Below are 13,787 nucleotides of genomic sequence, written 5' to 3' on the forward strand. Positions count from 1 at the left end.
ACTTTTGGCTGCTCTCTTATTTCCTGAAGGGTTGCCTCAGCGGACGCATCTGCGTACTCGATTTGGCACTGATTTTACACTGGATGTCCTTCCTGATGTGACCCTCCAATTTATCCCGGCTTGTGATCCCCCTCTGGCTGGGTTTGTGCCTCCCCGTAGTTTTGAACCAACTTTAACTAAATGCATAATATGCCTTTGCTTTTTGGTTAGATTGTTGAGAGCTTAAACCTGTAAGTGGAGGTTGGTGTGCATTTGTTGAGAATAAGATTAAAATGGAATTTGTCATTAGTTTCATGTGCAAACACACCATTAAATATGAAGCAATCATGCACATATCCCCAGAGTAATGGTATTGTCTTCTTATATACAAATACAGTGCAATTAGTACAAATTTCAGGGACTTTTGAGAGCTGTTTCCTGTGTAATATCAACACGCTGCGGTTACTTAGAGGTTCCACTATACCAGTGATGCCAAGGATAAGTAAACAGTTCTTCCTAAGAAATCATGGCTTGCTGCAGCAGAAATGCCTCTCACTGCTCAGATATCACTCTCCAGACCCCAGAGAGAATAAACAGATTGTTTCGGAATACACACATGTCATCTCTAAGTACATCCTGCGCTACTGTACACTGTTCACTAACCTTGAATCTTGAAAGAGCAGGTTTGACTCAGCTGCAGTGATCTGTCGAGGACATAGCAGTTACCCGCAGTTATTTTAGGCTTATGTAACTATATCTGTAATACTACTCCCCCCCACCCATTTAATTTTGCACAAAATGTTTCCAGAGGCCTGTGTGATATCTTTTTGATTTGTTTGATATTTTTATAGTGCTTTCTATAAAAGCACAACTGAAAAGTGCTGTTTAAAGTTTCTTTAGAGGACTGAACCATGACAGTTAAGGGGCATTTAGAGGGTCTGATAACAGAAACCATTCAAAGTCACATTTTACCTCTGAGTCCTTTAAAGGCAATGAAAGAGTCCCTCACTGGCTGCTCTTTCGGTTTTGCCGTAACCATGCTATTATCACTCAAACAGAAGTGGTTGCCCTGGAAATCTCAATAGTTTTCAAAACAACATAATACATTTAAACCGTATTACCACATTCCCTATTATCTGTCACCTTCAGCTCTACTTTTGAGTGGCATGGCTGCTGCTAAATTGAATGTCTGCTTTTAAAGGCAATAGAAAAGTGGTTGTAATTTAACATTGCTGAAACTTGCTTTTGAGCAAATTAATCCATCACTTTCCCAGCTGACAGGGGGAAAGGAAAAGAAAAACTTAGGCTGAATAATAAAACAGCAGGCTTTGTTCTAAAGAAATGTACTGGCATACCTTAACACATTTAAATGCAGGAAAGTGGATCCCTTCGCTTCTAACACATTTTTTTAAAGATTCATATATAGCCTGGATGTTTATGAGTTTCCTGTGGGTTCTGACAAGCAGCTTGCAGCATACCTTCTTAACTAACACCATTTCATGAAGTAATTTGCAATCGCTTCTATAAATAGGAAGCAATCTTTGTCCACTCAGGTTGAAAGCAGTTTTTGACCCCTGAGGCAGCTTATTGTTGTTGCTGGAGGAGTTATTTTGGTGGACCTTACTGTCTATATATGTTGGAGCTTAGGAGACTCTATAAAAGAGACCTTTTTTCCTCAAAATTCAATACTGACTTTCTCTTAAAGGTAGAGAGAAAGGGAGAGACCTTCAAATTGTGTTTGCATTTGGGACGCTTTTCTTGAAAATGTTGAAAAAATGATTGATGCGTCTGAGTATTCTGGTTTATTTTCCATGGGCTTAATAGTTCTTTCTTTATTATTCATCATATATTGCTGTATTTCTATCATTACCAAATGATTTAGAGTAATAGTAGCATTGGGCAGGATGGTTATACCAGTAAATAAGAATAAAATGGTTAGTTCAACTAGAATTTATCTCAGGCTTTGTTTAATCAAGCACTGTAATAAGCCTGTCAGGTCACCGAGGTGCAGCTCCTTAGTGGCTAAAAGCTTTGACTCAGAGGAAGCAGCTGATTGAAAGATTGTAAAAATCATAAACTTCCAACTTTTTAAGAATAATTTTGCATCATTTTGTTTAGAAACTGAACATCCAAGGAATTTTAATTTAACTTTAATTTCAGCACGTTTATCCAAATATGGCACACTATTAGGTTGAAATGATTCAGATCTCTATCAGCCTTATTAACTGTGATGGTGGCAAACAAGGACAGCTGCTTTATAAAACTAATCCAACATTATGTAGAAACAGAGTCCATGATTGAGGAGCTAATGGACTAACACCGTGTTTTGTTAATTTTAATTTGGATGATGGGTAATAATTGCTTGCATGTCCAATTAAATATCCAACTGAAAGAATCATTCTGGACAGAAAGACAACTCAATGTTGGGTTTTCTCTATCCCGCTATAGCAATAAAGAACAAAGGCAGAAAACTCAATATAGTCTAAATTCAGACCCACATTTAATTATTAGCATCCAACCAAATACAATTCAGCCTTCTGAAAGCTTAAGCAGACACCAAGAAGTAAAGAAATTTCATGTCAGAAGACTTAAAGCCAAATTTGCTTTAAACATACTTTTCTCTTAAATAAGTTCGCCTGACTCTGTCTCCATGAAAAGAGAATGAGACATTTCACTAATTGATAATTCTGAACTCAGAGTCCTCATTACTATCAGTGTGATATTCGGGTCTTGCTTCCCGTCTGTCAGATAAATGATCTTATAATCCGAATGTTAGTTTATAAAAGTACATTTATGATTTTACTAGCCCTCTGTGATTGTTTTAGCTCTGCTCAGAAACATTTATGTCTGGAATAAACTCCCAGAAATAAATTTAATTTGTAGAAAATTATTCATACTTTCATAGTGTTTTTGTAATGATCTGTCCTTAGTTTTACATTTAGTGTTTCTGAATGTTTTTTTTTGTTCCCTTTTCTGTATACCATCTGTCTTTGTCTCATTTGTGTCTGTGTGAGATTGTTCTTGTTCTCCTTTAAAGTTTATTTGCTGTTTATTTCAAAGTTTGGTTCCTCGTGTGGTTTTCTGTGTTGTTATATCCCTCCTTTGTTCTTTTCCCTGCCCTCGTTAGTGTTTGTGTACCATATTACCCTTCTCTCCCTGCTGTGAATACAGTCTGTGTCTATGTTTGTCAGGTTGTCACTGCAACTCCCTCTTCTTTCTAATCTAATCTGGTTGATTTTGCCCTTGGATTTTCGTTTTTCATGTTTTTGGCCAGTGGTCTTCCTGCCTTCCTGTCTGCAGTGCCATCTGTTGATCACACGAGTTTTGCATATAAAGGGCTGAATTTCATTGCAGAATATTTTGACTCCTTTGGTAATGAAGCTTGTCTCCAATAAAAATGTTATTTTTATTACATTTATCTTCTTGTATTTCATTTTAAGATTACTAAATTTTGTCTTTGCCTTTATTATCTTCATGATTTAATGTCTCATGTAAAGTACTTCCATGACCTTTTCATTCAGAGGTGCTATACAAATAAATTTGCTTTACCGTTGTGTGAAAACTAACAGCATTTAAAATGCAGAGATCAAATCTACTGTGTGTATGTTGCAGTCGATTAGATGTCCTTCAGTATTATAGCATTAAGCTTAGAACCTGGTTTGCATAATGCCTGACTCCATCACTTGTACTGTGTCTGCTGTTTGAATGATAATTCAGCAACGGCTCCTATTACTTAAAACACACTATTACTCATTACTCACTTTTACTCATTGCAAGGGTTAGCCGAGTACAGTAAGTTTATTGTTGCACTTTTTGGTGTTTTTGAAAGGGAATTTCTGCAAAAGCAGTGTGATCCAAACCACTGATGTGATAGGCATTAGTGAAGCTGTTTGCTTTTTAAAACTTTGATAATAACGTTTTGTACTAAATGTAACAACATGTGGAGAACAGTTTATCAGGGTTTTAAGTCATTAACACAATATTATAAGTTATTTTATGTTTTTTATGTTAAAAGTTTCCATACCCTGTTCAGGGGTATGAGTGTTATGGTAATTTTGGGCTTCTGATGATTTCTCTGAACTGGTCTTTTTACCAAAATTGAATGATTTTACTGGAGAAAAATGTAATAATGAATACGCAAATTGTCAATAGGGTTGAGGTCAGGGCTTTGGGGAGGCCATTCAAGAAGCTAAACGTTAGGCTGCTTCATCTTTTCCAAAACCATTTTTCATGAGGTCAGTCTTTAGAAACCATTTCTCCAGAAGGCATTTTGCTTGTCAGGCGAGCTTGAAGGTGTCCATTTGGCTTCTTTCTTGGTCATCACTCTCTCAGTCTGTGGTAAAGAAAAACTCCTTCAGTGTGGACAGTGATGCTGGTGTTCCACTAGCTTCCAGTTCGTGGAAGGGTTGAGCCTTAGTGGTTTTCTTGAACATCCTAACCAATTTCCTTTCATATGAGGGTGACTAATTGGCTCCCCTTCCAAACCTGTGGCATGGTGGCACGCCCAAATAACTTGTACTTATGTACAGTTTTTTGAATTAATGATCTTCTGATCTCCAGTTGTTTAGAAATGGCTGCAAAAGACATTCCCAACTTGTGTGAATCTACAAATCTTCTTAAATTTTGTTGGATTTTCTACTTGTACAAATTTGTCTATCAAGTTAAAATACATTCAAGAGTCTTCAGGACAACTTGAGTGTATGTCTTTGAGCCTGCATGTACACTTTTGACCCTGTGTGTATTAGACAAAATCCAAATAAATTCAAACTTCAAATCATAAAAATACTAAAATTACCGTAATATTCATGACCATGATGAGTAGGGATAAGAATCGAGAACAGGTTCTTGTAGAGAACCAGTTCGCAGTTGTTCATTTTTGTGGGGAATTGTCAGTCTGGCTGCTCATCGATCCCACTTGCACTACATTCAGCTGGTGCATCGGAGGAGGAGGGAAATAATGGCACAGTCTGCAACCTGGACAGGGAAATTTCTTTTATTTTTCTTGCACAAAAGGATGAGCACACAATGGTCCAAACTGCATCCACAACAGAAACAACTGCATTATGCTGCGAACGTTAGCCAAGAACCCAAAATGATTTTAAACATGAGTGAATGCCTCCCCAGCCCAGCAGCCAGACCCTGAACTTCAGCAGGTAACAAATGCAGTGATGAGCAGTCAGGCTGCAGCCTCTGTTTCTACCTGTTCATGCTTCTAAAGTAAAATCCCTGTGGCAATCGCTTTGAAGTCTATTTGTGCTAGAGAAATGTCTGTTGCCTAAACAGGACCATTAAATCACTACACACAATTAAATGTCAGATACATTTCATTTAAGTCTGTTCATTAATGTGGCTTCTCTTAAATGATGTTTTGACATTATTTTCTATAAAATAGCACTGCCGCTTCAGGTGCGTTTTCTATTTCCTTCTTCTATTGATTTCCTCTCTCACCTCAAGCACAAGCAAATCAGTGGGTCTGGAAGCCTGGAATCATTTGCCTGCATCCGTCTTTAAAATGGTGGGCACACAGCAGATTTTCTTCCCAGCACGACACAAAGTCAAAGAAAAAACGAATTAAGGGGGGGGGGCATCTCTTTTTAAACAGGGCACCATTGTGAGATCTGAGGTCTGTAATTGAGAACCATGTAGGGATTTCATGCAAAAAGAAAAAAAAAATCTTTGCAAATTCTTTTAAAACAGCTCAAAGTAACTCCTGTCGCTTCAGTTGTTTTGAGATTTGGATCACATGTCCATAAAAATGTAACAGAGGGACATAGAAAATGTTAAAGCGAGGGGAGGAATAACCGACACAGCTCCGGTTGCTAAGGCTATGGTCCCTCGAGATGCAACTTATTCTGTCTATGCATGTGTGTGTGTGTCTGTGCAGCTGTGAGTTTGTGCACATATGTATGCCTTAAGCATTAGTGTGTGTATGTGTTTGATTTGCTGACAGATCCTCTCACTTCAGAGAATTAATGTGTGAGACTCTATGCCCCAAGGCAGCTGGTGGAGAGCCAGGTGTTACCTCCTGTCTCGCTTCCTCTATCAAGGGCTATGACCAGATGAGGAGTCCAAAGGCCTTTTTTGTGTTTGGTTTTTTTTGTCCTGGAGCTATGCAGACACCCAAACAGAGATGACAAAGAAAGGACAGAAAGAGGACAAAGTAGAGTAAAGTAGATCTGTCTTGTTCTGTCTTCACTTGTGTTGTACACCAGCTTTTCATGAGTGCTCAGTGCAGAGAGTTTGGCTTTTGTGTGTCTGACAGACGTGCTGTGTTCAAATGTTCACCTTACTCCAAGTAACAATGCAGCTATTGATTCCCCTGATTGTCCTCTTCCCACCTTCCTTTCAGGCTGACGCAAAGCTGTTTTCGTACTTCCTTCAATGTTCTACTCACTCATTATCGAATTCAACCCTGAAGATAAACAAATCACCAATTTGCCCATATAAAAACAGATTAATTTAACTGTACTGTTTTTTTTAAGCTGTTAAATAAATCGTCTTACTGACCAGTTTTTAGTCAAACAGTGACTATTAGTGACTATTGTATTAGGCAGTCAGTGTAGTTGTGTCAAGACCCATTTAGTTCAAATAGGTTTGTTTTTCTATCTATAGTTATTTATATTTGGCAGTAAGTATCTGTCCTGAGACTTCCCTTTGCAAACGGAGAAAGCCTAAGGTGGGAACAGGAGCCAGAACAAAGGAGACAATGACAACAGAAACAGTTGATTAAATCAGAAAGCATGATGTGGAGGAGCTAGGGGGAGGTGTGTTTGCAAAGTGGCTTGCAGGAAGTGTATACAGCCTGAAGCATCTGAAATAGCCTACCCTAGGTTGCAGGAGTGATGTGTACTGGTAATAAGATCAGCTAATTTCATGGGATTGCTGGCTGAACGAACCAGTATGGTTGAACATTGGTCCTGTAGGTAGTTTCAAAAAGTATATGGAACAACCAGTCACTGGGTCTAATCTTGTCTGTGTTGTTCTCGGCTCGCCTTCAAACTGCCACTGAGAAAATCACGGAGAACTCTTACCATACAAAGAGCTTCCTTATAGTAATATGAAACCAAGTGTTTTGCTGAAACAGAATTCTACCCTGGCATATCGGGTTAACTGTCAGGCTACTTGGACTTTGCTTTTGTGAAGGTTGCAAGCAAGCACATCTGTATTGTATACCTATAATTCTCCATTCTGCATAGCCAAGTACCCAAGCAAATCTGCTATTGCTAGGTGTGAAAATAACATAAATAAACATGTACTGATCTTAAACCACATTCTTTTACTGACCAACAGGCTGCACAAAGAAGCTTCTTTAGCGCAGCCCATGTTTATTTTAATCTAGATGATGAAGCAGGGTATGATGTAGAGTATGGCTACCTGTCCTGACAAGTTGCTACCAAATGGTCATATAGTGTCATTTGTTACTCGATGTACCACTCTCGCCGATGTGTAGGCTTTTGGGTTTACAAAGAGGTTACTTTTGGATTTTAAATGCCAGTCTAGTATCATGAACTCACATGTAAATAGTCTTTTAATGTTTTATCACTTTTTTTTTTGTTGCTTTTTTTCATGCCTCTTAATCTCTGAATTATTTTAAGATGGGATAACCATTCAGCATTCGATTTTCCAATGATTATTCATGTAGGTTTATCATTTTTAAATGAAAATTGCATGCTATTTTCACTCAAATCATACTCTACATGGATGCTGAATATTTAATGACTTTTAAAAATTTCAGATTCTAAACAGGTGGGAAGTAAACTTGGAGAAGGCAAACTTTTACTCTGCTGTTTTGCTGAGCTCGTTGTTTGCAGTGTTTTTGCAGATGCTTCACTTGTTCTGTAAAAGATGAAGTCATTAAAGACATTTTTGTGCTGGAGTCAGCAGCCGCCACTGCTGTAAGTTAGAAGGGCCTATGTCTGACAAAAACAGGGAAACTAACCAGTTTGACAAAACTACTTAATATGTTGAGCTTTTTAAACATTGCACATCTGTAAAAGTGCAATTAACAGTGTTTACACTAAATGCTTTAGTTGCCCTAAAGCTCTTTTTACAGCTCTTTGTTTATCCGACTGCTTTACACAACAAGCATTCAGGGTTTAGTTTGCTGCTGAGATATTCATGCACTGTGTATAAAGAAAAGAGCTTTTAACTATCTCTTGTTTGTGTGGGGGGGATTTACAGACTGCCAACCTAACAAATCCTAGGTTACAGTGACTTTTTTTCCAGATGCAGTTTCTTTTGTTTTTATAAACAGCATTTGTGTCGGTGACAAAATGTTCCCATAGTAGATGTCACACAAAGCTTCTGCAGCAGATTGTTGAGAAGGGGTTTACAAAAGCTCTGTTCAAGAGGCAAAACCAGTGCCCTACTTGCAGGCGCACAGAGTGGCTTTGAATTCTTGTTCTTCTAATATTAGATTCTCAAATATTTCAAATTGTTTTAGGCAGAGCTGTAATTGGACAAATGTGAAATATTCATTTGTGTTAAGTTCAAAGTTAAGACAAAACTTGCTTACTTGTTTTATATAAGCGTCTTTTTTTTTTCTCTTTTTTCAAATTTTCCTGGCAGACTCAAAACATCTGATAGGCATCAAATTGGATTCAACTTTCAGAAAATGAAATGGGAAAAACAAAAAAATAAATTTTGTTTGATAAAATTACGTAAATTTGAAAATAATGAGTAAGTAGAGGCAATTATAATTGTTTGGCAAACCCAACACAGAAACCTAACTTTGCTTTTGGAAAGATGGATTTCTTGCTACTTTAAAACTAAGAAGCTTAATTTCAAAATGATTGTCATATGTGTTAAAAATAAACAACACTTTGCAAATGTATCAAATAGTAGTGTTGCTGGAACAGAGCTGAACAACAACAACAACAACACAGGATAAAGAAGGACATATTTCATGGTCACGTGAATATGCCAGTTTTCTTTAGTGACATAACATCTGCAATAAGCGTTCATCTAAATCTGTCTCTGTGACACTTTTTACATAGATTCAGTTTCTACATCCACTGACAGTTTTGCAGTTGTGCAGTGTAAGACTGCAATCTTTTTAGGCAACAATATAGGAAAGATTTGTGCTTTTTGTAGAGTAACCAACAGTTTGTCCACCAGTACTGCTTTACCGGTGTACGCCTCCTTTTCTCCTTGATGGCCGGTGTTGGGCAGTAATATATTACTAAGTAAAAATTAATTACGTGATCCCTTGAACTATTTTAGGAATAAAAAGAGTGAGTGATTACAAATTTAAATTAAATGACCTGTTTTGGCTAATATATGCCGTGAACAGAACCTGGTTTTATGAGTTCTTTATGTCAAACATGTTTGTGAAGTTACATAAAATTCTTCTGAGGCTCAATAATTAGTAACATGGCTTTTTTGTAATTATTTAAGTCATTGCCATTGCAATAAGTGACATAATTAGGGCTCTAGTGCTAATCGTCTAGCTGACAGCTGGTCAATTGCTCTTCCTTGAACATCTTACTGAGTGGACTCCCACTGGTGTCACTTTCATTACGACAAAAGCCAAGCTTCACTATCTTTCCAGGATTATTCCATAGCACAGGGAGGAGTAGACTACCTAAAGAGTGCTCCCGCCTTTGAAACAACCCAACTTATGAGAGACTGCTTGGTCTAACTCATTTAATATTGATGATTGTTTACTCAGTCAGCCTCAGAATAATTACCACCCTCTCATAGAAGTTTAATTGCATTTTATATATTTCATACTTTCAGAAAAAAAAAGCTGTTTGCACAACACAGCTCAATAACCAACAACAAAGCTTATCCTCTAAAAACAGAGGGTTTACCTTTTCGTTTTCTTCATGTTAACACTTGAGGCTTTGAGTGTAAATATGTGAGCACATGAATATTTCATTAAGTCTGGCCTTTGCACACCCAACAACAACTTCCGTGGCTTCAGAGGACACAGCTGAGAGTTTGCTGAAACACTGTTTATTCTGTGAAACATCACATAGTTCTGAACAAGTAAAGTGCATACTACCTGGCCTCAGGTGCAACACACCAAAATGAAGTGAGTGTTGTTACATGAATTGTTGAATATAATAATTAAAGTCTGAGCTTCAGAAAATGAATTCAAATAAAATTAATTGTTGTATTCTTAGCAGGAATTAGCTTTTGAAGTAAAGATTAAAGACATTTGAAGCAACAGTTGCTAGTTGCATCACAGGAAATTACAGGAATTTTAATTTTTCGCACATTATTCCTACAACAAGTGAAATGCAAATATAGCCAAGCTTTTTTTTGTTGATAATCCAACAAAAAGGCCTCATCAGATCTATTTTAAATCTATTCTAATAGTTATTTTTAGGTCTACTCTAAATAGACATGATCCATTTTTCCACTTTTCTTTTGTGTTATTCCTCCAGTCTAAAGAAAAACCAGAGTCAACAAAAAATAACTGTTTCAATATAAAATTGTTAGACCCCAAATAAAAAATGACTGAACCCTTCAAAATACTGTTAATGCTCAAGAGAAATGTCAGAAGTGAAATGATAGTGAAAATACCACAAATTTGCTCTTCGGTGACAAAGAGGGTATGCGTTGTGGATCCATACACTTCAGGTGCTAGACGCAAGATGCAAGAGTGGTTAAAACTTGTGCATCTGCTTATGTTTTACTAGCAATCAATTTGGTGCTGCGCTTTTCAGACAAGTGACTCTGGGGAAAACTAGCCAGTTAAACTGCACCTCAAACATCCTTATTAAACAGCTTTGAAAAAGCTCATCTGGGAAGTGAAGTTTGAGCAGTTCTAGTTCTCATTCTTAGGGTGTGCTGACATTTCTGTCTTTTTCATTTTTTCCATTTCATTCAGACAAACAATGCTGTCGGCAGAATGCATTTAATCTTTTGTAGCAGGTAATCTTGAGATACCAACCATCTCCACTACAAATTGATTGGTTGAAAAGCAAGGATGACCAAGATTTTCTTTGCTCAACTGCACTCTTAATTAAAATGTTACATAAGCGTTTTTTATTTATATATGCATGCTGCTTCTTTGTCATTTGGAGTACTCTGATTATGGATTGGGGTGTGTCCATCTCACACAGCATCACCAGTCATACGTCCCGATGCCCTGTGAGCCTCTTAGTAATTACCCTTATCGACCTCCCCAGATGTATCAGAGTCATGGGTTATCAGCCAGGGACTCCAATCACAATGCAAATAAAGGTAAGTTGAGCAGGATGATGCGATTCCTTCCTCTTGGTCCCTTAGGCGGAAAAAAATGGGGGAGGGGGGGGGGGAACAGACATATCCAATTATTAGCACAAACGGCATTGATTGTGTCCTTCCCTTGCAGAGTTTTTAAGAAAAACCACTGGGAAAAGGAAGACAGCGTCTACTTCAAACATAATGCCTGTAGGAACGATTTCTGTTTAACAACACATTATAATAGCAAGGGCTTTGCCATTTAATCAAACAGTCATTGGCTCCGATATTTTCTCTAATGCTTCACTGAACATGCATTTTAATTATTTTTCAGATAGTGACAAATTGCACACATGTTATGAACAATACAACCAAACACACTGTGTGTGTCACACATGATATACAAAAAACATAAATGTGTTTTTAATGAGGTTCCTGTCATCCTGTAACGGCTGCTCAAAAAAATTAAGAAATCTGATGGACTTGAGAAACTGTGGTTTGATTGTGACTGCATGCTACAGATGTGTGCATCTGTGTGAGTAAAGCTGGAGCCAGGTGAGAGGAGTAGAGTACAGAAAGGATTGAAGGGAGATAAAATGCACCTGACTGGAATTGTGCTTCAGGATCCAAATCTCAGCTGTTATTGCTGTATGGCATAAAATGGCTTAAGGTGGTCGAGTACAAACCGCCCCCTTCTGTTAAATGCTTCTGATAGGGCCAATCCAAATGATGGATTTTTCCAGTAGGCACAAAATAGTGCAAACAGATTATAGAGATTAACACTTGAAATGTGGTGCTGACAGAGTTATGGTTGCTTCAACATTTATAGTCATAGGTTCTCTTTTAGCAGTATGAATTATGCAACAAAGACAACCGGCCTAGGTTGACTATAAATAGCCCTTTGTTTAAAAGTCAATCATTCTTCACTTATAAATGAACACGCCTGTCATTGTTTGTCATTTGTCGATCACTGTGATAATGCATTTAATGTGCAGGACAGATTTATAGCTCTGCTTATAGATATACAGCTGTCTTCTGCAGAGAACCTAGCAGTCCCTCATTCTTTCTTTTCTATTTGGTGGAGGCTTTGCTGAAAATGCAACAGTACACTAAAATAGGACTAAATACATAAAGATAATTTAGCTGACTCAAAACATCGGTGTAATTCACGATTTATTTATTTTTAATTGAGAACAAGGGAAAATACAGCACCATTAACCTTTTTGGTGGTGTAGTACATTATTTATGTAACCTTTAAATCATTCATGTTGGCAGCACAGGGTCTACATTTCACACATGTTTATGCGATTGTGTTTGAGGTTAAGTGCTTTGCTTGACAGCTCCAGTAATAACTGGTGATGGAGGGGAGGGGGCTGTTAGCCAACAAGAGCATGCACTATTTCTGGTAAGATGGAAGGACATGCAGAAAAAACTTGTCAATCAAGGTTAAGGTATAGGCAAAAACAACACTCTTGTATCACTACCTCCTTTGGTGTACCGTAGCTTATTTTCACATCACCTAACATTTAACATTAGGGAACATATTTTAAATAAAACATTCATTAATAGATTCATTAACATGTTTATGAAGTCAGTGTTGAGCAGTAACTATTTTGAGCTAAGAATATTACTCCTTTCCTTAAGTCCACCTCAATTAAAGCAAACTGTGTGCTTCTTTCCTGATTTTATGAGGCTTGAGGTACAGCATAATACTCATGTAACAATCTTCCTCACATTTCATCTTGCCTTGTGGGTAGTTGCTCTTGCTGTGTAATTGCTTACGATGGGTACAAACGGCTGCAAAATGTTCAAAATATGTAATCTAGCACCTTGGGAGGAGAGAGCTTTCTAAAGTCTCTCAAAGGACACCATCACCATGGAAATGACCAGTCTCTGAAAATAACAGAAATTATCATTGCATAGTAATTACGGATGTAGAAACATGCACTACAAAATTTATTTGTCATTGTGGGGGTTTTTTCTTCTTGGGAAAGCTGTGCTTGTATAGATGGCAGGTCAAAAGAAGATAACATTCATTTGAATTGTGGATGTATGTTGTTAAGATGTAAATCACAAAGTACCTACGACAATAAAACAAAATGAAAGAATGAGATGACCTATTATTTGATTCTTGGATATGTTGTTAATTATGGGTACATATTGTATACTTATCCCATCATTAGTAACGAAGCAATGTCCACATCTGGTTTAAGCAATTCCTGTAGCAGTTAGTGATTTTCTTTGCTTTTTTCATTTCTGAAAGAAATGCTCGCTCTGAGTGCATGGTGCTGGATTTCGTCATCATGAATACATTTGTGCAGTCAGTGAAAAAATCCTCTGACCTGATGGAAATGTAGGGTGTCATCTGTATACAAATTCACATTGTTATAATTCAATCTTGTGATTGTTTGTGATTTATGTGTGACTCCTCCCACCAGAGGATCGCTGTGGGGTTTTTCCTCTTCTCTGTCTCAGGTGTGGACACCTGGGTGCGTCTTACTGGAGTCCAGTGCCTGCTGGGTCGTTGGGTGGAATTCATTCCTGTTTTTGGGATTTGATAATTGGTTGATCACCCCCAGTGTGACAACCACCTGGCCCGTCTGTCCGAGCCTCCACCACCCAACAGACAGCCTGTG

This window comes from Haplochromis burtoni, unplaced genomic scaffold, assembly GCF_018398535.1.
Source record: "Haplochromis burtoni strain Fernald_Lab_line unplaced genomic scaffold, NCSU_Asbu1 Contig_109, whole genome shotgun sequence".
In the NCBI taxonomy this organism is placed as follows: domain Eukaryota; kingdom Metazoa; phylum Chordata; class Actinopteri; order Cichliformes; family Cichlidae; genus Haplochromis; species Haplochromis burtoni.